This window comes from Sparus aurata, chromosome 7, assembly GCF_900880675.1.
Source record: "Sparus aurata chromosome 7, fSpaAur1.1, whole genome shotgun sequence".
Taxonomy (NCBI): Eukaryota; Metazoa; Chordata; class Actinopteri; order Spariformes; family Sparidae; genus Sparus; species Sparus aurata.
Genome location: NC_044193.1, coordinates 30888341 through 30914973, shown reverse-complemented (window position 1 = coordinate 30914973; position 26633 = coordinate 30888341). Strand labels below are relative to the sequence as shown.

Here is a 26633-nt window from a genome sequence, read left to right as displayed (position 1 = left end):
AATAAAAAAATGTATTTCGCTCGAGCAATTTTACGTGAGCTGGCTGCACCATACGGCACCTCACGGTCCATCACTTCTCGTTTAGAGTCAGCTTGTCATCGCCACTCTACCTGGAAAATGGCGACAAAAGTTGGGAGAAAGCGCCAGAGTCCTATATGGGATTTCTTCGAATACGACAGCGAGAAAAACAAAAGCAAGTGCCTTGTCGTGCAAACAGGTGATCAAATATGTGGAATACGTCTCAAGGGAAAAAACCCCACGAATCTTAAAGTCCATTTGAAAAGCTTGCACAAGAATGCTAATGCGAGTACCTTGACAAAGTGGCCTCTCTTAATCGCTCCCCGGAAAGAGAAGCAACATCCCGGCCAGTTAGCACCGGGAAGAAGGAGACAACCATAATGGACTGCTTTCACCGGCGACCAAATAGCTGCTGGTTAGTAAACTCGCAGGAACACCACAAGCGGGAAGATGCACTCATAAATATGTTTATTGAGACTGGTATGTCTACAAGACTGTGTGACTCGTTTGCCTTCAAAAAATTTAGCTTTTCACTCGAGCCAAAATTCAAATCACCCGGAGCTGCACGAGTGAATAACCTTATCGGAGCCAAGATGGAGAAGGCAAAGCACAAATTGAAAGAGATCAAAAAGGACGCAAGGAAGCTGACCCTCTGTGTGGATGGTTGGAGCAAGAGAGGATTAACAGCATCTTTCATGGGTGTGTCAGCATGTTTTTATCATCCACCTGGAGGCCAGGTTTACCAAGCTCTGCTTTATGGAGGACTAAACCTGACATAAGTATAAATAAATAAATAAATGCATAAATAAATAAATAAATACATAAATAAATGCTGAAATAAATAAATACATAAATGCATAAATCTGTATTTCTGTATTTCTGTTCACCTACATTTATTTATTTCTGTATTTCTGTGTCCATATGTAAATGAGGAGGTAGGAGGTCCTAACCTCAGAAATAAATAAATGTAGGTGAACAGAAATGTAGAAATAAATAAAAAGTATTTATTCTTTTATTTATACTTTTATTTATTTATCTATACATTTATTTATGCATTTATTTATGTATTCATTTATTTATGCATTTATTTATTTATGCATTTATTTATTGATACATATATTTATTTATTTCAGCATTTATTTATGTGTTTGTTTATTTATTTATTTATTCATGTATTTATTTATGCATTTATGCATTTATTTATTTATTTATACTTGTCAGGTTTAGTCCTAGTCCTATTAGCTCGGAGCTATGTCTGCAAGTCCAGATTTACATGATGCTGATAATGACGCTATTGTGTGTAAGTAACTGTTACTGTTTTCTCCCTCGTTTAATTGTACTGTGACTTACAGTACAGTACAGTATTTATTCAAACCACTCTCTTCTAATTGTTTTCCAGCTGTCTGTAAGACATTACGAGACAGTACGCAGGACAACAAACAAGCAGATCTTGCATCGCATGCGGAAGCTGTGAGGAGTTCAGCTCGGAGTACATCGAGAACAAAGAGGGTTAGACTTATTAGATTAGATCCGTTTTTGGTCAATGTGACTATTTTTCAGGTGCATTAATAGATGTGTTGTGTCCATACGCAGTGCAGCGCAGTACTTTGTTGATTGTTTTTACAGAAGTGCGCCATCATGTCTGAGGAGGAAGACGGCACAAGATGGCGGGGTGTCTGGATGGATTGTGCGACCTCCGTCCTTTCGCAGCCTGGAGCTCACCGAGCTCTGTGCCACACTGCTGTCACATGAGAGGCGATTCCGAAATACAGGGCTGCGCACCACAGACGTCTGCAAAAACAGACACTTCGCGGTGCTGTAGGATTTTGGGCTTCTCGTGAGCTTCCCGTTTGCAGATTATGCCATATTATGTCTTTGATATCATAAATATAAATAAATGAATGAATATATATATATATATATATGTCTTTGATATCATAAATATAAATAAATGAATGAATATATATATATGTGTATATATATATATATATTAACCACCAATAGGTTTTAACAGACCAGGTGTTTATTTGGGACAGGCGTTTAATTCCCTCCTCACAAAAATCCGGGATGAAAATGTCACAAACTTCTCCAGCTTCTCGGTGAATTCTCTGGCATCCTTCTGGGCAAGAGTTGTCTTCTGCCAGTGAAGTTGTTGCGGCGGAGGAAACGATTTATCCAACCAGCACTCGTAGCAAACTCCTCATCTCTGCTGTTATGAAGGTAGATTTGTGTCTTTATTATTCAATCAAAAAAAAGGTTGCTTCAATCTAAATATATATTTTCAATAAAAAAAACCTTCACTTCAATCAAAAAAAACCTTTTCAATCAAAGAAAAAAAGTGTTTGAATGCAAAAAGAGACTCAAAAAAATGCATTTGAACACTGTTTTTCTTTGATTGAAAATGTTTTCTTTGATAGAAGTAAAGGTTTTTTGTTTGAAGCAACTTTTTTGATTGAGGTAATGTTGATTTGTGTTTGGGCCATATAATGGGTAGGACATTTGTGTCTTTATAATTCAATCAAAAAAGAAGTTGCTTCAAACAAAAACAAATAATTTCAATTTAAAAAATCACTTCAATCAAAAAAAAAAACTTTTTCAATCATAGAAAAAAAGTTTTTGAATGTAAAAAAAAAAAAAAATCTGAGACTCCAAAAATTGCATTTGAACACTTTTTTTGATGGAAAATGTTTTCTTTGATTGAAGTAATCTTTTTTGTGTTTGGGCCATGTCATGGGTAGGAGGGTCTTAATTGTGCAATCCCAAAGTTCCCAAAGTTGCTTCAATCAAAAGAAATATTTTCAATCAAAGAAAAAACTGTTCAAATGCCAAAAAAAAAAAAATTGAAACACCCCCCCCCCACCCCCACCCCCCATTTTTTTAAATGAATGAAGTGAAAAAAGTTTTGAGGTCGTTTTTTTTTTTTTTTTTGATTGAATTATTTTGACACAAACATCCCGCCAGTGGCGGCTGGTGCTTTTTTTTCCCTGGGGGGCTATACCAAAATCATCAATATATGTCCAATATAAGATTTAATGAAAAGCCCCGCCTTACAACCTTTCTGGACTCAAGTACAGGCTACAACAAAGAGGATTTTGGGATGTGACATTGACTTTACTTGTCTTTCATTTTACTTGGGGAATATATTAAAGGATCTGCATAACAGGGACATATTTATTAAAGATCCTCATGGCAGCAAGTAAAAAAGCAATAACTACATGCTGGCTTCTTAGAGAACCTCCCACCCTGAACCAATGGAAAAATATAATACATGACATATACAGTATGGAACGTATAACTTTCATTTTGAGATTGCAGAAAAAAAAGGGGAAAGACTACTGGGCTAAATGGGTTACATATTTAGCTGATGCAGACTGCAGATGGAATTGTTGTAAACACAGCTGTGAATGAAAGTGTATCATTCTGTGGCAAGAACTTAAGTGCATCACTCAATGTGACTGAATGTATGTACATGTGTTATGAAAATGAAAAAAATAAAGTATATAAAAAAAAAAGATTTCATGAAACGGAAAAAGACAGAGGAGAAATGGAGGCTTGTTGTGCTCCACTGCCTTATGAGCACAACAACGTTGACAATGTTTACTTTCTATACATCAATTTTGCCCTTCTCTCCTTGAGAGATGCAAATTTCTCAGTGACTCTGTGGTTAAAGTTGTGGATGTCTTTGATCAGTTTCTTCTCCATAGAGAGCATGGCCAGTGCATTAAGACGATCCTGTGACATTGTGTTCCTGAGGAAGGTCTTTATTCTCTTCAGTGTGGAGAAGCACCGCTCACATTCAGCTGTTGTCATGGGAGTTGTGATGAGGACCTTCAGCAGAGCCACAGTCTCTGAAAAGGTGTCCTGAAGATTGCTCTCCATGAAGAGCTGGTACAGAGCCAAAGCTCCACTACAGTTCTTGAATTCATCATTGCTGTAGATGAGAGACAGTTCAGTTTTGAGCTTGTTCTTGTTCAGCAGTGGGTAAGCCTCCACGGTGGTGTTCAGAGCTGCTTCAGGGAACTGGCTGTTGTACTGCTGGAATTTGTCTCCCTGCAGCAGTGTAGCACTGATCAGGTGTTAGGTGAAGAAGAACCTCTCTTTCGCATGGCCCAAGATAGTGTCACAAACCTAAAAAAAATGAAAGCACCAATTTAAAACAATATGGAGATGGATATAAGTCTCTCTCTCTCTCTCTCTCTATATATATATATATATACATATATATATATATACTATCTTATTCAAGAATTGCAGGTAAGTATAAAGGTATGTACTATGTGTGTGGTCCCATGCAGAAGTAGGATTTATGGAGGAATATGGTTATTAGAGTGAGTTAGGTTTATCTATATCTTACTAACAGGTAAGTGGAAGTATAAAGTATAAATACAGTATTAGTTTCAGTGGTAGGTTTAAAGGACTTTCACACAAAAGATCTTGACTCATTTTGACTGAAAGAAATGAAAGGATGGGTAAATGAAATTTGATAAAATATTTGTGGCAACTAAACTTCACAAATTCAAATTTAAGACAATTCAATGACTTTTAGAGGACCTGCAGACACCCCATGATAGGGACAGAGCAAAGGAACATAAACTTAATTTCCCCATGATTATATAGGGCAGAATAGAGCACTATGATTGTGAAAAACAAACCAAAAACATTTAGCTTCTATCTCACCTCTGCAGCTATCCTCTGAAGTTCACCTGGGCCCTGTGTGCGGCGTTTCTTGGCCAGCTGCTGCTGAGATGCACTCTGTTCTCCACAGAGAATAGGGATGGAATCTCTGAACAGAACCAGAGAGAAAAGTTAAGCTTTAATTGCCTGGTAAAATAACCAGGAATATATCATAGCTGAGTTGTTTAAGCATCATTGACATTAACACAATATCAATATTACACAGCACAACATACATATTAATTTACCTGATCATTTGAATGTTGTCTGTGAACTGCTGCATGATTCTCTGGACAAAGACTGAGTCGATGGTCCGCTTCTGGAGCTGGCTGAAGAGAATGTCCACATGAAGCATGATGTGATGAAAAAGTTTCAGGAAGAAGCTGAAAGTATCATCCTCCAGTAGCCTCACAAACCCTCCAGCTTCCCGCACAGTGGTTGGCTCAAACTCCCCTGAGTCCCTGATGGTTTCAAAACACTGGATGAGGTCATCTTTGTGCTCAAACACAGTGTTCACGGCACGGATATGGAAGTTTCATCTCACTGTGCTTGCTCTTGGAAGTCTGTGTGCCACCACTCTATCAAGCACACTGGTTCGCTTTGGAGATCTTGAAAAAAATCCGGAGAATCCAGCCAGGTCAGAGAAGAACTGATTCACTACTGGGATGTGAGATGTCACCTGCTGCATGATGAGGTTAAGTTGGTGAGCATAACAGTGGACATAGTGTGCATTCACATACACATCTTGCACCTTCTTCTGCACACCACCGGTGGCTCCTCTCATGACACTTGCACCATCATATGCCTGGGAAATGAGCTTGCTCTTCTTGTCATCAGGGAGAATGGAGCTTAACCTATCCAAAAGTGCTGTGGCGATGGAATCAGCTGTGGCACTCTGGAGAGGAATAAACTCAAAAAACCTCTCTTGCACATAATGGGCTTTATCAATATAGCGGATCACTAGAACCAGCTGACACTGGGTGGAGATGTCCATCGTTTCATCAGCCTGGATAGAGACAAAGTCTGCACTCCTGATCTCCTTGATGATGTGCTCTCTCAAAACTGAGAACATGCAGTCAAGGAGTTCATTCTGTACTGTTTTAGATATTCCCTTAAAAACAGTAGCAGTCTGCAGATGCTCCTGTAGAACAGAATCCAGTGATGCTACAAAATCCACCAATCCTTTAAAAACACCAGGGTTTTCAGAGCTTTCACTTTCATCATGGCCCCGCAGAGCTAGCTCAAATGCACCACAGAACTTGACACAGTCTATTATTTTGTACAATATGTACCTGTTTTTGTCCACCTCCTCATTATGCTTACGGATCCCTAATCTGTAGCCTTCATTAAGCTGCTCACCAATGTTGACTCGACCAAACATGGCTAGTTTCAAAGCTTTTTCAATGTGGACCCTAGTTTGTTCATGCTTTTTTACTTTTTCAGATTAGTGCTTTAAATCAGACACACCTGTCTGAATCCATGCTGGGTCTGATCCTGATGTCTGAAAAAGGAGGCAGGGAAAGCAAAATAAAGCATTAGCTTCAGGGCATGCTGTTAGCCAAGCCTTCTTGCTGATCCAGCTCCTTGAAAATGAGCGGGTGTAATCTCGTCCTCTGTCTTTTGATTGTTACTGGATTTTAATGTCCGGCTGGTCTATGACTCTGAGCTTCTCTTCTGGTGATATCCTGCTAAATGGTGTTGTTTTCAGTGACTTAACGGACTTTTCCTTCTCCACAACTCCTGCCACCGACATCATGGGTCGTCTTGCGCGATGCACGCTGGTGTCACGACCCGAGTGAGTGCACGGCGCGCTGCTGCCTGTCAATTGATGGGGCGTGTCACTCCACTGCCCCCTATCGCGTGATGGTCGGTAATGCTTTGGGGCGCATTTAATTGCGCCCGAACATGCTCTTATCTGTTGTATTGAGGAGGAGTGAATGCGCATGTGTAACTTATAACGAGAGTCAATGGGCAATCGGAGCGCAAATTTTTGCGCCCCAAACCGGAAATACGTCACCAGTCAGTAACTTTAGACAACGTAGAACATTTTTAATCTAATATTTTATTGCAGATTATACATTTTACTCAGTAACTATATAATATTTCCGTGCTCATTAATATATTTTTTATACTTTTCATATTTTTTTCAAAGATCATTTATGTGATTCTTCTCATGGGGGAGGGGACCGGCCGCCACTGCATCCCGCAGTGGGCAGGTGCTTCCCCATTGGTCAGATATGTTTGAGTGACAAGTGTCTACACCAACAACGTCTTTCTGACATGCAAGTCATGGCCGCCAGCAATCCAGGGAGCAGTGGTGGAGTTGTTGTTAAGTACAGAATTAAAATAATTGGTGTCATGTTATTAGCCTACTCTGTTTGATATTTCGATTAAACATAAAGCTTGCTAACTTAGTTCAAGTTGACTAATTTGTGTGATGGTGTTAGATATCTAACGCTGTCATATTGTCAGGCAGGCTAGCTGATAATGTTAGCCGATGGCCCTGCACACTGAATGAATTGTTTATTTCACTTAAGTACAGAGGCTTGCAATGTGCTAGTCAGGGGCGTTGCCAGACACTTTTTATTGGGGCACATGCCCCGGTAAACATGCGCTGTGCCCCCCTGTAAAATTCCAGATGAAATTTCACATTGAGTCTATTTTTCATCACAGACAGTTTATGATCACAGAATGGAGTAATTGACAGCTTCTGTGACAGGTGAAAGCAGGAGAAGATGCAGGTGGACAGTCAAGTCAGAGTGAGGAAGTGGAGGAGAGAGACAGACAAGAGAGAGGGAAAAGACATGAGGGACCATCACTTCATCACACCGAGGGAACAGATTCCATAGAAACAGATATATCTGTTCAGACGCAAGACTATTCAGATTCATAGTGCATTTGTCTGTTTGGCACTAAGATGTGTTTGTTTGTGTGTGTGTGTGTGTGTGTGTGTGTGTGAGCGGATGGGGGGGGGGGGGGGGGGTTATGGGGTGCTGTGCCCCTGTAAAGCTGCAGGCCTATCAACGCCCCTGGTGCTAGTGCTATGTTTCTATGTTTATGATAAGTAACTTCATTAGTGGTCAAACAACAGTCCACAGGCCAACTGTTGCCCGCAGCGCTGCCTGTTGCAGAGCCTGAGTCTATCTTCTCACACAGCACAGTGGATTACTGCGGTCAAGCCAGCCGTGGTTCACGTTTGCTTTGTCAAATCAGCCACACGTTGTTTTCTAGTGCGCGAATCTACTAACATTTACGGTAATCGTAATGAAACCGCTCTGAAGAGCTGCTGGTGACAGTGGGGCAGACTGCAGTCACACAGTCAGACCCGTGAAAATTACAATACTTTTACAGTAATTATTCCCGATAATAAACTGAAGGTATCACGAAGGTATGCATCCGGATTTCAAAGTAAAGGACGACAGAAAAAACCTTAAGGATATTTCACCCAACTCTGACGTGGAATGAAAAGCTTATTTTCCATAAGCAGTCTATGATTCATATTCTGCTGAACTTAGTACTTCCTAGACTCCCACTAAACATTAGACGTCTTATGGACGTGCAGATCATGTCTATTTTGCGTCCGTCAGTCCAAGACCAATTCTGGACCTCTTCACGACGTGCAAACTAGGTCCACAATTTGGACGTCTAATCATGACCCCACTTGGACGTCAATATGCAGTTGAACATTTGAACGTCGGGCTAGGTCACTTTTTTAGACGTCTAAGACAGGTGCAGGGAATTGACATGATGTAAGTAATTTATTATTATTATTATTATTATTATTGTTATTATCATCATCATAGGAGTAGTACTAGTAGTATGGACATGATTATTTTGTGATTAAACATTATTTTGGAATAAAATTAATGTTTTTGTTTGTTTACATTTTCCTGTTTTTCTTTTCTAAAACAGTGTAATTCTGTTTAATACAAAAATATATATACATACAGTCAACGCCATTTTGATTGGCTGAGGCATTGCGTCATTACAACGTACATCCTAATAGCCACTCCCATTGGCCCAGGTGTTTGAAGCAATTGGCCGCTCGGCTCTGTGCACCGTTGACCTATTCAACAACTTACAGCAGTCCGAAAATCAGCGTCCACTAAATTGCAGGTAAGTTCGGTCAGCTCATAGACCCATAAGTTAATTTTATGTTCATTTATGCATTTAAAGCATTTGCCGTTTTAGCTTTGTTGTGTTAATCTACTTCAAATCTGTTGTCGCTATAATTAGCATTACATCTGCTAACGTTAGCTTTTGAACACAACCAACTTTGTTTACAACAAGCCGGCAAAAAATGAATACATAGAGTGACGCGCTTGAGCCGTGGTCTGTTACCCAACCATCGTCGGCAACAGGAGCCTCCAGTGTTAATGAGCAGGACGGCCATTGTGGTGAGCTGAGAAGCGGGCGTTAGCAGCGGATGTTAACCGCTACCGCTCGTCGAAGTTAGCATAAAGCTACCTCATCACAACGGCCATCATACTTGTTAAGTTACCGGTCAAGGCTTTTTTGTCGGTGACGGCCGTGTATGGACCGTGGCTCCAGCGCTTCACTCAGACTGTCGTTATTTTTCTTTGCGGTGCTGCTGCTGACAGAGACGTGCCTGCACTTGCTAACATCCGGGACAGCTAATGGGGCTAGCAGCACAACAAAACAAAACAAAGCAAAATACTAATATACAGGCGGGAGTAGGGGTAGCTTCAGACACAAGCACGTGGGGGTTCGCAGCCAAATGCATAACAATTTAGTGCAATGGAGTACTGAGTTCAGTATTGTAAAGCTTTAGTTGGGTGTTTCTAAATCAGTCTTATCCTTTTGTCAGGTGGTGTTTGGTCCTCTTTTGAAAGTGGAGTGGGGTTTCCAGCCCTTTGGAAGCCACCTAAACAAGGTACAGATTGTGACTTCATGCTCCTTTGCACACACCCATTCAAATAAATATGTAAGACTAAACTGACTTATACTGCATCTGTGTCTACAGATGGCTATGAAAACGAGAGAATGGCGAAAACACCTAAGAGACATGGATGAACTTCTACGTTATGACAGCGAAGATGGACATCAGAGCATTGACATTAATATCGATGTTGTGGCTGGGAGTTGTAGCAGTGTAGTTGTAACAGCCTGTGACCCCACGCAGTTTAACAAGTGACAGCGTTCCTGAGACATCACATGGTTTTGATTTTGACACTGATGTGGACTGTTTGTCCACTGACTCTGAATATGAACCAAATGAAGATGAAGCCGAAGTGATCAGCAGCCTCGAGACAGTGGACTACAGACAAAGGGAATGTGTGTTTGAAACTTAACCATTTATGTGTGGAAAAAAAGCCAGATTTGTGTTTATTTTCACAAGATTAATCTGGTAAGCCCTTTAATTTTTCTGTGTTCAGTTTGATTTTTACCCCAGTCTTCACACTTAAAAAATAAATAAATAAATAAATGAAAATATATATATGTATATGTGTTTAATTGTTTTATATTTTAATAGTTCTTATGTTTGTACATAGTCACTCAGGACTAACCTTATTTTTGTAGTACAGACCAAAGAGGTGTAATTTTATTTATTGTATTTTACCACTTTGTTTTTTTCAAACTTGATTGAGGGTTATGCTGCCTGCTGTTAAGAAGTAGTAGCCTAGTAACTAGTATTTCTCAACTGAATCCTGGAGATTGGATTGTGATTTATTATTTTTAACAGCATGCCACCTTCTGAAATGGGACTACATTGATGCATAGAAACTAGAAGCAGTACAGTATAAAAACAATGTCTAATATGAGTTCTAATTTGACGTTGAAATGACGTCCACAAAGACCATATTTGGACTAGAAATAGCTCCTGTACGGAGGTACTGTGGATGTCATAAATGGACGTTAAGTGTACGTTGAAAAAAAGACGTCGTCTGGAGTAACAGTCTGCACCTTGAGGTGACCAAAATTAGACGTGCAAAAATGACTTGGAAAAGACGTCGTTTGGACGTCTCTCTGCGCAGGTGGAGTGGACGTCATAAATGGACATAATGTATACGTTGAAAAAAAGACGTCATCTGGAGTAACAGTCTGCACCTTGAGGTGACCAAAATTAGACGTGCAAAAATGACTTGGAAAAGACGTTGTTTGGACGTCTCTCTGCGCAGTGGGCTACTTGCTTGCATAATATGAAGTACTTTTACTGTGTACTGTTGGAGTAATCCTTAAATTTTTAAATATCCTTAATTAAGTTAATTTAAGTTAGTATCCTTACATATTTAAATTTAAACAAATGTACATATTCACAGTAAACACACATAATATGCTAATATTATCTGTCAATATGATGTAAGCGACCTGTATAAAGCATGTAAAGCAGAGGAATTAAGACACAGTTTAACACACAGTCACAGAAGTCCAGGAGCTCCCGCTCTGAACACCGGCAGACCCCACCAGCAACGGCGGAGCAGCGACCATCCAACATCGCTGCCAGCCGGGGGAGAGCAACAACGGAGCCAGGTGGTGAATAACCCCAAGGTTGTGGTGGAGGGAGGACCAGCGGAGCAGCGATGGACAGCCCACAGAACATCGAGTATGTCTGCTTATAAGTTAGCGTTGTTATGCTAACAGCTGATTGGTGAGGCTAACAGCTGATCGGTGAGGCTAACAGCTGAGCGGTGAGGCTAACAGCTGATCAGCGGAGAGAGTGAGTCCATGCAGCCAGTTCTTCAGGTGTGCAGGCTTCGAAGGTAGTAGCACAGCCTCAGAGCTTGTAAAGAATCAACAACATCAACATCAACAATTTATGCTGTGAAATTGACAAAGAGAATGTAATATATTTACAGAAGCTCTCTGAAAATGTGAAATTGAACTACATAAACCTGAGAAGAGGTAAAAAGATATGCATTGTGCTTATGTGACTGTTATGAGACATTATGTTAAACAAATCATACAGAGAGGCAATCTGGAAAGTAAACAAGACAAACTGTGTCCTCATTCCCCTGCTTTACCTGCTTATATCGGTCACATAATTGTTACTGTGATCTCCCAGCCCTGGGATCTTTTTGTGCTCCATCTTCTTGATGTTACTGTCAGCTAGGATTAGCAAATCTATCTCAACTCTTCTCTTCTGCTCCTAGTCAACCACAGTCAATGTCTGCTGGCAGATGGTCAGCTGAATTCTCAAGTTTTATCCATGGCCATATATGCTTGGGGTGTTATGACTGTAAAAAAACCTACTCATATAAAATAAAATAAAAAAAATAAAAAATAAAAATAAAAACAATTTCCCAGTCTGGGATCATTAAAGTATTTCTATCTATCTATCTATCTATCTATCTATCTATCTATCTATCTATCTATCTATCTATCTATCTATCTATCTATCTATCATGAATCCAAGTTTCAGGATTACACAGTGTTGGAGGAAATACTCTGATCTTTTACTTAACAAAAAGGGCGAACTATCCTTATTATCCTTGTACTATGTTAAGGATTTTGACACAGGATTACTCAAACAGTACACAGTAAAAGTACTTCATATAATGCATGCAAGTAGACTAGGAAGTACTAAGTTCAGCAGTATATGAATCATAGACTAATTACGGAAAATAAGCTTTTCATTCCACGTCAAAGTTGGGTGAAATATCCTTAAGTTTTTTCTGTCTTCCTTTACTTTGAAATCCAGACGCATACCTTTGTGATACCTTCAGTTTATTACCGGGAATAATTGCTGTAAAAGTATCGTAATTTTCACGGGTCTGACTGTGTGACTGCAGTCTGCCCCACTGTCACTAGCAGCTCTTCAGAGCGGTTTCATTACGATTACCGTAAATGTTAGTAGAGTCGCGCACTAGAAAACAACGTGCGGCTGATTTGACCAAGCAAACGCGAACCACGGCTGGCTTGACCGCAGTGCGCTGCGGGCAACAGTTGGCCTGTGGACTGTTGTTTGACCACTAATGACGTTACTTATTATAACGTAACATAGCACTAGCACATAGCAAGCCTCTGTACTTAAGTGAAATAAACAATTCATTCAGTGTGCAGGGCCATCGTCTAACGTTATCAGCTAGCCTGCCTGACAATATCACAAATTAGTCAAAGTGAACTAGCAAGCTTTATGTTTAATCGAAATATCAAACAGAGTAGGCTAATAACATGACAACAATCATTTAATATTGTACTTAACAATAACTGCACCACTGCTCCCTGGCTTGCTGGCGGCCATGACTTGCTTGTCAGAAAGACGTCGTTGGTGTAGAGTCTTGTCACACCCCCTCCACTGAACTCACTCATAAACCAACGCAGCACTGTTCAGATTACTAGAAGGACCACACGTGGTGATTTATCAATTCCACAAAAGAAAGTACATTTGGCCAGTTATCATTCTCTGTTAAAGCTAGGGTCTGTAGCTGTTCAGAAACACATTTTGTTATACTGGGTGAAATGATCCTGCTATCCTGAGAGTAGTCAATACATTATGGAGTCAGAAAAAGGAACGAAAATAATCGGACCTCTGTGGCAGCTGTAGGACTGAGAAAAATCTGACCAATCGGTCAGATGCACGGACTGGTCAGATGCCTTCATGTCTCGTCTCGTCCTCTGTCCCTTCCTCCTCCCCGCGCACACACGTTACGTTTCACTGATGCCGGAAATATTCAGCACACTCCTCTGCAGAAATGCCGAGTTGCAGGAGAAGACGTTCATTTGGTTACAATGGCAGAGAAAATGCAGCCAGCGTTACTTCCCAGCCAACACGTCCAAGTGGGGCCCACATGAGATTTACTTGGGTTACATGGGCTTTAACTGGGCATGGGCTCAGAGTGGGCTTTGAATTGGGTTAGTGTTGGGCCCCACATGGGCATCCCAGAAGAATATACATGGGCGAGAGATGGGCATCCCAGTTGGCCAGCACATATGGGAACTAGATGGGTCCCAACTGGGCCAAAAATTTAATTGTTATAATATTGTAATATTATTGACACTTACGGTGTCATCAAAATGTTTTGATATTTCAGCCACTATGATGTGAGGTAAAATCTGGGCCAAAAATGTAATTGTTATGATATTGTTATATTATTGACACTTAAGGTGTCATCAAAATGTTTTGGTATTTTAGCCACTATAATGTCAGGTAAAAAGAAGAAAAAAAGAAAAACAGGAATAAACTCAACCACAGCCACAGATATCCTATCTGCTCTTTTAGCCAATGTATTTTTTTTTTTCAAAACTGTGCGCGTGTGTGGCGGGGGTTGTCATGGAGATGAGAAGTAATCTTGCTACACTAGTTCATTCTGGAGTTGCCTCAGGATCACCAGTTTGAAGAAGACAAGTTTTGATTTGGGCCAAACAGTGTCGAAGGTAAGTCCTGACTAACAAACAACACCATAGAACTGAAAAAAGCACTGTGTAAACCTAAAAGTTTATTCAACTATTTTTTCCCTTTATCAACGTTCTTGCTAGCTAACAGATGTTTAGCCAAGTGGTTAAACGTCTGTTAGCTAGCAAGAACGTAAGCTAGCAAGAACGTTAATGAGTTTAACATGTAATGGCCTAATTTGCCAAGTGTAGACTCACTAATTATGTTAGAACTATGCAACTGTCAGACACTCGTATCGTTTTTTACGGAGGTTTTTTTTATCCAAATATAGGTTTAACCGTTACATTCATTTTCACGTAGTCACGAAGAAGTACTACATTACCCATAATCCCAATGTCTACCAGCGGGGTCTGTGATTGGCTAAACTCTGTGTTACCCGCGAACGGTGTTTCCGTTTCCGCTAGGACGCTCGCAACTTGGCAATCCGTGATCATAGAAATATGTCTATGTCCGTGATCATCAGGAAAACAAGCAAATGGGTCCGTTTCTCCGTCTTGAAACCATTTTGCAAAATGAATTACCATTTGAATGAAGGCGCAGACACAAAATCCGTGTACCCTTCGTTCTTTGTTTTTTCCGTTTCAAAACCAAATTAAAATAACAGAAAAACAACTTCGTTTTTCTGTTTTTTTGTTTTAAAACCAGAACGGAAAAACAGAATAACACAAAGTCACACATGTTGTAGCTGTTATTCTGTTTTAAAACCAAAACAGAATAACGTGAAAATTAAGTTTTTTGATTTTTACTGTTTTGTTATTGTGATATTTGGAAAATCCGGATTTAGGAGCGCTGCCGCTCCTAAAGAGACGTGACGGTAGACGTCATGATGATAACGTCAGGGTGTTTCCCCTGCGGTTATTTATCAAAATATACACCTGCACCCGGCGTTTAAAGGGACCCTGCGGTTAATTGAAACCCGGCTATTATTTGGTAATATATGGTACATTTACACCCCGCTCTGTAAGCCGGAGCGGCGGCGGCCATACGCATCCGCGGCCATGCGCATCCGCGATTCATTTACAGCCTGGAGGCGGAGTGGTGTGTGTCTCCTCTCTGCTCTGACTGCAGGCTGGACTGCTGCACGAGGCTTCTGAGAGACTGACCGCCTGTGAGTGCATTTGGACGGGGGAGGGACTCACGGCAGCACCCGCTGCTCGTTGAGCACAGTAACTTCAGAGTGATACGTGCTTTCAAGTCAGAGTCTCCAAACACCAAAAAAGTCTCCAATAACACCAGTAAAAGTCGCTAGATTTGTCGGTAGTCGCTTTTGACAAAAAAAAAAGTCGCCAGAAGGATGATTTGTTTGTGTGTTATAATAGTCCAACCTAGGGCTGGGCTATATGGCCTCAAATCAATATCACGATATATTGAGCAACTCGCCTTGATAACGATAAATGAACGATAAGTAAACTAAAAATCAAGATTTCTGCATATTAATATTCATATAAAATAGAGGAAGCACTAAAGTACAATAAGCATAGCTGTGTCTCATTCATCCAGTTTACTAATACAATCTGCTGCTGGAGTCACTGGGTCACATGTCATGGAAAATATTGAAAGAACTGCAATTATTTTGTATTAATATATTTGTGCTAAGTAATTTGATGACAGTCACTAAATCAGTTTCCAGCGATTCAATGCCATGTTCTGGGAGGTGAGCTAGCCGTCCTCCTGCTGCTCACACTGGGTGAACCTCAGTAAAGTCGCGGCTGGACCCGAGTAGAGCTTATAATCAAGCCCGTGCACGTTGTGTCCGAGCCCGGCCCGACACATTGAATGTAATTATGAGCTCGAGACCGATTTAAACCCGACAACTGTTTAATACGTGGGCTGTTATAACTGACGTTCTCGACTACAATTGCGAGTTGTTTGAACTACAGAAATCTTAATGAATAATGCAACAAGTGCCGCACTTAATGCACTCGACAAAGCCGACAAATGTTGTTATCACGGCCCACGACTTGTTTAAAATCCGTCCACAACTCCGACTTTCCTCCAAACTTGCTCAAAGTTAATTCTACTGTTTTTATTTTTTTCTTTACATCTTCATGCTCCATGTTGCACTTAAGCTACACAATCAGTGATGCCGGTAACGCGTTACTAGTTTTGTCATTTTCCTTAGTAAAAAATATATATTTTGTCCTCATGCTGGAAAACGTGACTTCTCGCGTACGTGACGCGAGAAGTCACGTTTTCCAGCATGAGGACACTCACGTGACAGACCACGCAGACACACAAATGCAAACAACAATGGAGGGAGGAGAGAGATGCGCGTTTTCTAGCTGGAAATACAGTCATTATTTTGAGTGAATAAAAAACAAAACACAAATGTTTGATCAATGGACCGGCCTGCCAAACAGTGGCCTGTTGCAGCCTTTGTACGCAGCATCATTACACAAACTGTCCGCAACTCACAGCGAGAGTGGGTTCACTTGATTACTAACCTGGCATAGCTGGTGTTGCATCAGCGGGCGGAGTTTGCCATCAAATTGATGTAAAATAAGCACATCAGTATATGCCGGGGTAGATTAATCAAGTGGACCTAACATGTCCCCTGTCCCTAGAGGATGTTATGCCTATGACACCGAATATACCGACATGGCCAAAATGACGTCGGTTATCGTCGTAAATTTCGGTATAGGTAAATTTTCGGTTTATCGCCCAGGCCTAGTCCAACCACTTGCATTTCGACATGGGGGGAATTTTCGTGTTTTTGTTTTATTTTTTAAATCTTTTTTCCGTATTTTTTTTTTTCATGGAGCACAATCTTCGCTGTAGAAGTACTATTTCAGACGCCGATCTGGAAACGGCTGTGATTACTTCTAAACAGGGTAGGCTATGTGTGTATGTAGCCTATAGGCATATACTGATAAAATATTGATTGACATTCTGCTCCGGAACATTAGCTCGTCTGGTCCGCCCCCGTCTCAGCAGAGAAAGAAGGAGAGACGGAGCACCTCCAACATTTTAAGTGCGCCCTTATTAAAGACTTTATGGCCATAAAGTGAAATGCAAGTGGTTGGACTATTATAACACACAAACAAATCATCCTTCTGTCGACTTTTTTTTGTCAAAAGCGACTACCGACAAATAGCGACTTTTACTGGCGTTATTGGAGACGTTTGTGGTGTTTGGAGACTCTGACTTGAAAGCACGTATCACTCTGCAGTTACTGTGCTCAACGAGCAGCGGGTGCTGCCGTGAGTCCCTCCCCCGTTAAAAAGCACTCACAGGAGGTCAGTCTCTCAGTAGCCTCGTGCAGCAGTCCCAGCCTGCATTAAGAGCAGAGAGGAGACACACAGCACTCCGCCTCCAGACTGCAAATGAATCGCGGATGCGCATGGCCGCCGCCACTCCGGCGTACAGAGCGAGGTGTAAATGCACCATATATTACCAAATAATAGCCGGGTTTCAATTAACCGCAGGATCCCTTTTAACGCCGGGTGCAGGTGTATATTTTGATAAATAACCGCAGGGGAAACACCCCGATCTCATCATCATGACGTCTACCGTCAAGTCTCTTTAGGAGCAGCAGCGCAGCTTTCTGTGTGAATTACATGAATTACAATTACTGCGCTGCCGCTCCTAAATCCGAATTTTCCAAATATCACAATAACAAAACAGTAAAAATCAAAAAAATCCGTGTACCCTTCGTTCTTTGGTTTTTCCGTTTCAAAACCAAATTAAAATAACAGAAAAACAACTTTGTTTTTCTGTTATCTTGTTTTAAAACCAGAACGGAAAAACGGAAAAACAGAATAACACAAAATCACACATTTTGTAGCTGTTATTCTGTTTTAAAACAAAAACAGAATAACGTGAAAATTAACTTTTTTGATTTTTACTGTTTTGTTATTGTGATATTTGGAAAATTCGGATTTAGGAGCGGCAGCGCAGTAATTGTAATTCATGTAATTCACACAGAAAGCTGCGCTGCCGCTCCTAAAGAGACGTGACGGTAGACCTCATGATGATGAGATCGGGGTGTTTCCCCTGCGGTTATTTATCAAAATATACACCTGCACCCGGCGTTTAAAGGGACCCTGCGGTTAATTGAAACCCGGCTATTATTTGGTAATAAATGGTACATTTACACCCCGCTTTGTACGCCGGAGCACATCCGCGATTCATTTACAGCCTGGAGGCGGAGTGCTGTGTGTCTCCTCTCTGCTCTGACTGGACTGCTGCACGAGGCTTCTGAGAGACTGACCGCCTGTGAGTGCTTTTGGACGGGGGAGGGACTCACGGCAGCACCCGCTGCTCGTTGAGCACAGCACCTGCAGAGTGATACGTGCTTCCAAGTCAGAGTCTCCAAACACCAAAAAAGTCTCCAATAACACCAGTGAAAGTCGCTAGATTTTTTGGTAGTCGCTTTTGACAAAAAAAGTCGCCAGAAGGATGATTTGTTTGTGGGTTATAATAGTCCCAACCACTTGCATTTCGACATGGGGGGAATTTTAGTGATTTTATTAAAAAAAAATTTTATAATCTTTTTTCCGATTTTTTATTTTTCATGGAGCACAACCTTCGCTGCAGAAGTAGCCTATGTTTCAGACGCCGATCTGGAAACGGCTGTGATTACTTCTATAAACAGGGTAGGCTATGTGTGTATGTAGCCTATAGGCATATACTGATAAAATATTGATTGACATTCTGCTCCGGAACATTAACTAGTCCGGTCCGCCCCCGTCTCAGGAGAGAAAGAAGGAGAGACGGAGCAGCTCCAACAATTTAAGTGCGCCCTTACTTTATGGCCATAAAGTCTGTAATAAGGGTGCACTTAAAATGTTGGAGCGGCTGGCTTGACTACGCGGAATTTTAACCAAATTCCACAACCTGTTGTAACCTACACACACGGAGCGGATCCAGTGGAAATTAGGGGTCACCCTCTCCAGAAGTGAAGTCCATATTAGGAAATGTGCGTCACGCACCGAAGGTGGACGTGATCTCTCTCATAATGAGCTGCCAATGAACACAATAGGTCTGTCTGAGCCTCTAAAACACCTTTTTATGTGATAGTCAGCATCAGAAGGAATCTAATAATGGACTAATGCAGTGGTTCTCAACCGGTGGGGCGGACACTCTCCCGGGGGGGCGCGAGTAGGCTACAGGATGGGAGGGAAAAAAAAAAAATTCGGAAAAAAGATTAAAAAATAAAAAATAAAATCACGAAAATTCCCCCCATGTCGAAATGCAAGTGGTTGGACTATTATAACACACAAACAAATCATCCTTCTGGCGACTTTTTTGCCAAAAGCGACTACCGACAAATAGCGACTTTTACTGGTGTTATTGGAGACTTTTGTGGTGTTTGGAGACTCTGACTTGAAAGCACGTATCACTCTGCAGTTACTGTGCTCAACGAGCAGCAGGGGCTGCCGTGAGTCCCTCCCCCGTCCAAAAGCACTCACAGGCGGTCAGTCTCTCAGTAGCCTCGCGCAGCAGTCCAGCCTGCAGTCAGTGCAAATGAATCGCGGATGCGCATGGCCGCCGCCGCCGCTCCGGCGTACAGAGCGGGGTGTAAATACCATTTATTACCAAATAATAGCCGGGTTTCAATAAACCGCAGGGTCCCTTTAAACGCCGGGTGCAGGTGTATATTTTGATAAATAACCCCGAAACACCCCGATCTCATCATCATGACGTCTACCGTCACGTCTGTTTAGGAGCGGCAGCGCAGCTTTCTGTGTGAATTACATGAATTACAATTGCTGCGCTGCCGCTCCTAAATCCGAATTTTCCAAATATCACTATAACAAAACAGTAAAAATCAAAAAAGTTAATTTTCACGTTATTCTGTTTTTGTTTTAAAACAGAATAACAGCTACAAAATGTGTGATTTTGTGTTATTCTGTTTTTCCGTTTTTCCGTTCTGGTTTTAAAACAAAATAACAGAAAAACAAAGTTGTTTTTCTGTTATTTTAATTTGGTTCTGAAACGGAAAAACCAAAGAACAAAGGGTCGACGGATTAAAAAAAGTTAATTTTCACGTTATTCTGTTTTTGTTTTAAAACAGAATAACAGCTACAAAATGTGTGATTTTGTGTTATTCTGTTTTTCAGTTTTTCCGTTCTGGTTTTAAAACAAAATAACTAGGGCTGCAGCTATCGATTCTTTTTGTAATCGATTAATCTAGCACTTTATCGATCGATTAATCGAGTAATCGAATAATTATTTTTTTTGCGTTTTTAAACAACCAAAACAAATAATGCATAACGAAAATGATGTGGCTGTAAAATGATCAAGCATTTCTCAAAAAAACTGAGGTATTCATTCCAACTCCAACATTTGGCTCCAAAACTAAGCCCATTTATTAAGTGCCAGTGCCAATAATTAAACAACAGTACAGTTAAATCAACTTACTGTTAAACATGTATAACATGTAAAACTGTGAATACAAACTTAAATAGTAAAGGCCATTTGGCCTTGGTTTTGTTTTCTTCATACAACATTACAAAAAAAGGATTGCACCTTCTGCAAATTACCCACCTGAGAACAAAGAATGAATATAAAATATCTAGCCAAACAGGTACACAATGTGTACAATTTATAAAAAAAATAAATGTAAATAAAACAATTATAAATAAATAAAATAAATAAATTATAAATAAGACTTTTTCAGTCTTCAGTCCCCAAATCCATGATAATCACACTAATCTGCCAATCACAAGGAGGCAAATACACTGTGTGGGAAGACTAGGGTCCTACCTACTCCACATTATACGTGTCCTCCTGGAACCAAAATTTATCCTGAACTGTCAGGAATCATTTCAAAGTGACACAGACACATTGGATTAGCCGGTGGAGGCGGTGTAATGCACTCAAACAGAGTTTATAATCACAAAACAGCCAATGTAGCACGTAATTCATGATCATGTCTGTATAAAGTGATGTTTATTTTTGCTCTTCTTCGGCGGCTGTTTCAGTGAGTTTTGGGCGCAGAGTGATGAGACGTATACCGTTGAAATTTGTCCCAGCTTTCATATGACATGCTGTATGTAGCATTAGCATGAAGTAGCGTAATCGCTAACGCCGATTTTTCGGACATGCGCCATTAGCGTGTTTTTTCTACGTGCTCCTTTAGTTGCTTGGTGTCGGAATTGAGTTTCGATTAGGTGAAAATGATTATCATGAGCGTTTAGCCGAGCTTCTTCCTGTTAAGTTGGTGTGCTGCATTAATATGTTGCTACATGGTTAGCATGCTCGCATGTATAATGCAACATGCGCAGCTCAGGTTGAAGAGGTTAAAAACATCAAAGCTAAACATCATATCTAGTCAAACCGCATCACGACATCACTACAAATACAGAGCTAAATTGTGCCAGCCAGCTAAATTCAAAATGTATGACGCGCTGGTGTGCTTCCTGAACAACGGTCCGTGTGGAACAATCAGATCCCTGCGCGTATAGTGCGCGTCATAGGAATTTAACGATGCTTCGAGGCAGAGTTTTTGCCTCGAGGAATTTTTATAATCGAGTTAATCGAGTTACTCGATGAGTCGTTTCAGCCCTAAAAATAACAGAAAAACAAAGTTGTTTTTCTGTTATTTTAATTTGGTTCTGAAACAGAAAAACCAAAGAACGAAGGGTACACGGATTTACGTGGTTGCTGTCTCTCATTTTTTCATTTTCAGTTTTTCCGTTATGGTTTCAAGACGGAGAAACAGACCCATTTGCTTGTTTTACTGATTTTGTTTTTTAAACAGGATAATGAAAGAATGAACCATCCCCGGATTATGCAGTTTTATTGTATTTATTTATGTATTTTGTGTATATTGTTTATTATTTATTCATTTAGTTTATCTTATCACAATTTTAAATTTTTCAACATAACTTTTTAATGCCATCTTCTATTCTAGTTAATTATACAAAATATTAAGCTGATCCTTATATTAAATATAGAATCAGGTGTTGAATAAATAGAAAATAAAGAAATATATAAAATCAGATGGCAGTCCACTCCCACACCACTGAGCATCAGCCTCTGTGTTGTGCAGAGTGCATGGGATAGAGAGGGCCAGTCGGATATTCATCCGGCTTATTAGTAGGTGCAGACCTATGCCATATACCATGACAGAGAAATGACAAACATTATTTTTAGATATTTATTTCACCATATGTAACATCTAAATAATACACTTTGTGATTAATGCTCCACCTCTCCCTCTCCCTGCTTTTTCTGGATGTCACTTACAGGGAGTTTGAAAAGAAATTCCCTCACCAAAGACATAACAAGAAAGGATGCGGAAAAGGCAGTGTCAAAATGGCTGATTGGTGCCAGGGACAGGGGAGGAAACCGTGCCATGAGAGCACATGGAGGAGAGCAAAACCTGTAAGTCACAAAATATGCGAGATATAAATGACAGAGACCGTGCTCAGTGTTTTTTCTACACTCTACTTTTAATTTTTTATAGTTTTTGCTGTATTCATAATCACCGTGTGAATTTTGGCATCAAAACAAATACGGCAATTAAAGGTTTAAAAATATAAAAATTCAAATATATTTCATATTTATAGTTGGGAATGATGTTTGCGACAAGAATGATCTGTTATTTTGCCATTTTGGGTTTAAATTTCATGACAATTTAACTGTGATAGATTCATATCGCTACAGTATATAGGCTGTATAGAGTCTATGAAAGTCTTAAATTCAATTTGGAGCACCCTTGAGATACTTCATAGATCACAGTAATCAGCTATCTCAAAGCACTATTAAATGAGGTAAGGTCCGTCTTCATCCTTTTTTTTCTTTTCAAAGGGCTGTTGGAACAGGGAGGACACAGGAGTAGAAGACCATCATCATTACATAGCACACATACACACATTACACTGTTTTTTCTATATTTGTTGTTGAATAAACTGTTTTCCTTAGCAATGTGTTTGGCCTCTCTTTAGTCTTCTAATCATTGTTTTACTCTTCAGTTAGACTTCCTAATGTATCATCACCCCTATTCAATACCAATGTCATTACCAACGCTACTGTATTGAAAAGAAGCATCAACTGTCTGTTCATTGAATATATAGAAACATTTTAGTTTAACTTTTACACACCTTTCTTTACTAAATTAAATGTTATGTTATTGTTACACCCCTGAAACAGGGGAGAAATAATCACTACAGTGATAGAGTGTATTTTCCTCAGCTCACTGTTTACTGCAATCTTTTGTACATAAGCACAAATACAAAAATATAAACATGTTCAACATAATAATGTACATTCTGTCTGAATAACAGTATTACAGTAGATTATAGTATCCTTCAGAAACAGACATCTCACTTGGAAGCACAAAATATTCTTACAGTCCACCAAACTAACTTGCAGTCACTTTAGTTTCATTTAAGAGTGCATAACATACTGCAAATTCAACATGAAGGGAACACAACGCTAGACGTGAACAATGTGCGGTGCACAATGGCGGCGGCGCAGCGGCTCGGCACAGCTACCAGAGTTTCTAGCTAGCAAACACATTTTACTCCTCTCGGCAAAACAAAACTTAAACATAGTCAAAAATTCATCATAACACTTTCTCAATGCTCTTAACATATTAACCACCGGTTACATACACATTTGTGTTGTTAAATGTAACAATATACCTGAAACAGGGGAGAAATAATCACTACAGTGATAGAGCGTCTTTTCCTCAGCTCATTGTTTACTGCAATGAGGAAGAATACCGCGAATCCCCCAGATATGTGGGTGGAGCCAAAAGCAATCGATCTCAGAGTCTTAGATCAAGATCACTCTATGGATCACAGATCAAAACTACTTATGCTTAAATTTGAGAATACAAAATGAATGTAAACAATATCAAGTAAACACTCTTATAGCGTTTTAACCCATTTTCAACTCTTATGAATAATCTTCTTTACCTCAACACAGATTTTAATATTATAACAGACCATGAATTTATGTCCTTTTAATCTGTAACAATGTATAAGTGTATTAGCTTTTCAACCTGTCACACTCTCTCCTACCAAACAAATGTCGTCCCGACATTAAACCAATTCAACAACTTGTCTTCTTTAACAGTCTTTATGAACTCGACGCTGGAGATCCTCTTTGGTAAGCTGATGCTTGAACAAAAGGTCAGGGGTCACAGTTCAACTTGTCAACAACCCATATTCACAGTCCATATCTGTTGACTGGCTACTGTATAAACAGTCCATAATCTGTCTCTGCACATATTTCGGTCTACAGTCCATCAGCATCAATGACCTGTATGAGCACTCTGCAGGTCGCTCGTTACAACAGGCTGTGAAAACAGTCTTTTAATTGTTCATGGACACAGGCTGTGTCAACGGTCTATAAGCAGTCCATGGTTCTAATTCAGCATGTCAAATCTGCAGACTCATGCTTGCTGGAAACCATACATACAGGGTGGCTGGAGGTAGTATGGCTGTAGAGGTGGCAACCATGGGACCAGTCCTGGTACAGGGTAAGCAGGTAACAGCTGCGGTGGAGACTGGATGCTGTAACAGGAAGGGATACCAAGCTGATCATAGGTCATGCCCCTAAAATGACAAAATTCCCACCCTGACTGCATGCATTCCCACAAGTAATCTACAGTTACTCTATGTAAGCTGAGTCCAAGTTGTCTCTAAGAGAGTCTCTAGAGTGTGAAATATTGCACATTGCCTCAGCCTGCAATAAAACGGTGGTCAATTCATGATACTTTCTCATCTCCTAATTTTTATACTTAATAATACATTGTCAATGTTGTGTAAGAAGAATCACTAATTAAATATATGAAAGTTACACAAGACAACAATATAGATGAATTTATGGATTTGACACTGTGATCGGTGATCGGCAATATTGGGATCGGCAGATACTGCTTTTGGTGATCGGTGATCAGCCCCAAAAATCCTGATCGTGCATCTCTAGTCTGTAGTCTCACCTGGACGTTGGCTTCGTTGTCTGAAGTGTTAACGTTCAGCTACAACGTTCACTTGTGGTATGGCTTTTAGCGCCGTGTAGTACTTATCATCAGCAACCATCAATGTGTAGAAAAGTCTCCGACCTTCCGCGCCCAGACAATGTATAAGCAGTGCGAGCTTTCTTGCATCTGGCAGATCCGACTCAGACGTGGCCAGCAGGTAATTCTTGAAGTTCCATGTCCCTGCTTTAAGCGGTATCGGCGGTTGTCCGACGTTTTGTAGAAAAGGTGGAGGCTGGCTCAGGTTCAGGGCCGCCATCCTCGTCGTCAATATGTTGTGTCGCTGAATAAGACAACTTTGTATGTCTTCAACTTCACTTTAGTAACAAACAGCGTTGTCGCCACAACGTAGTTGCATGTCTCTAGCATATTCTTCTTCTACGCTAGAATCCTTGCCTTCTTCTGTTGTTACTCAAGTTACTACAACTCCTGTACTCATACTACCACCTAGTGTTCAGGCTGAAACATTGCAACGTCACAGTTTTGCAATGAGAAGATGCTTTTCATTTATTCTTTTGTGCCATTTGAGTTACTCATTTTGTGTTTTTAGACACTGCAATGGGTAACGGTGCCATTAAGGTGTGGTATATTTCATGTTTGCTTGAGAAATTGTACTTATGTGTATAAAATTGTAATTCATTGATGTAAAAGAGTATAATATTGAAAAGGTGGATTGAAATAGCTAAAAATTGATGATATAAGACAAATAGAGGTTAAAAAAGATGCATAAATTGTGTGTCTGTTAAAAATAATAGTTTATTGTAATTCATGAATAATTGGTTACATTTATGGTTAAAACTAATTCATAATAATTCATTTTAGTGTGTGTATATGTATTTTCTTGATGCTTGGTAATACATTTCATGCCTAGAACTGAGAATGTTGAGATCTCATACAGAATCAGATAAAGATCCTTACAACTTTGCACTTTCTGTGTAGGTTGTTTTTTCCATTTGCTAGTCTGATCATCTGTCAGAGAAATAGAGCTTGAAGACTCCAGATCATCTGAATCACACATTCTGAGAACAGATAGGACACATACTCTTCACCTACCCAGGTAGCAGAGATTGAGGATGAAGTAACTGAACTGACATTGATACCGAACACACACACACCTTGGGATTCCCTTTTTCAAAACTGAACTTCATAGAGTCGGAGAGCTCGACTCTAATGGACTCTTATTTTATTTTTATTTTTGTATTTTATTTTGTGGCGCCTTATTTTTGTAAATGAAAGCACAGCTAAGCTGTTGTTATTATTTGCTGTTAAAGTTATATTAAAGTGTCACCTGTTCAAACTAACCAACACCCACTCCTTTTTGTGAGTAACTCCCTGGTGCAACTCCTATCGGACCTAGAGTGATGTGATGTCTCCTGAACCTGAACACCAGGCTTTGCAACAATAATAATCACATCACATTCATGCAGGCGGAGTTGTATATACTACACACACACACACACACACACACACAGCAGGTCAATATATATATAGGCTATTAGTAACACACAGGTATGAGATGTGTGAAAGATAACTCCTAGCATTACTCTCTCTCTGTCTGTGTTTGTGTTTGTGTTTGTGTGTGTTGACACGCCTTTTTGCCCCAGTAAATAAAACAAATGAAAGAAACATATCAAGGTATTTAAAGAGCTG

General features: G+C 40.1%; 2 long non-coding RNA genes across 2 annotated transcripts; both read left to right on the top strand.

Annotated features, from left to right (window-relative positions):
- Nucleotides 1-8733: 8733 nt before the first annotated feature.
- LOC115585546 (uncharacterized) lies at nucleotides 8734-10030 on the top strand. The gene is made up of 3 exons (XR_003984718.1): nucleotides 8734-8808; nucleotides 9521-9586; nucleotides 9677-10030. It is a non-coding gene; the product is annotated as an uncharacterized LOC115585546 (long non-coding RNA).
- A 3885-nt stretch (nucleotides 10031-13915) lies between these two features.
- On the top strand, nucleotides 13916-22917 carry LOC115584641 (uncharacterized). The gene is made up of 3 exons (XR_003984579.1): nucleotides 13916-14028; nucleotides 22243-22378; nucleotides 22805-22917. It is a non-coding gene; the product is annotated as an uncharacterized LOC115584641 (long non-coding RNA).
- Nucleotides 22918-26633: the final 3716 nt, after the last annotated feature.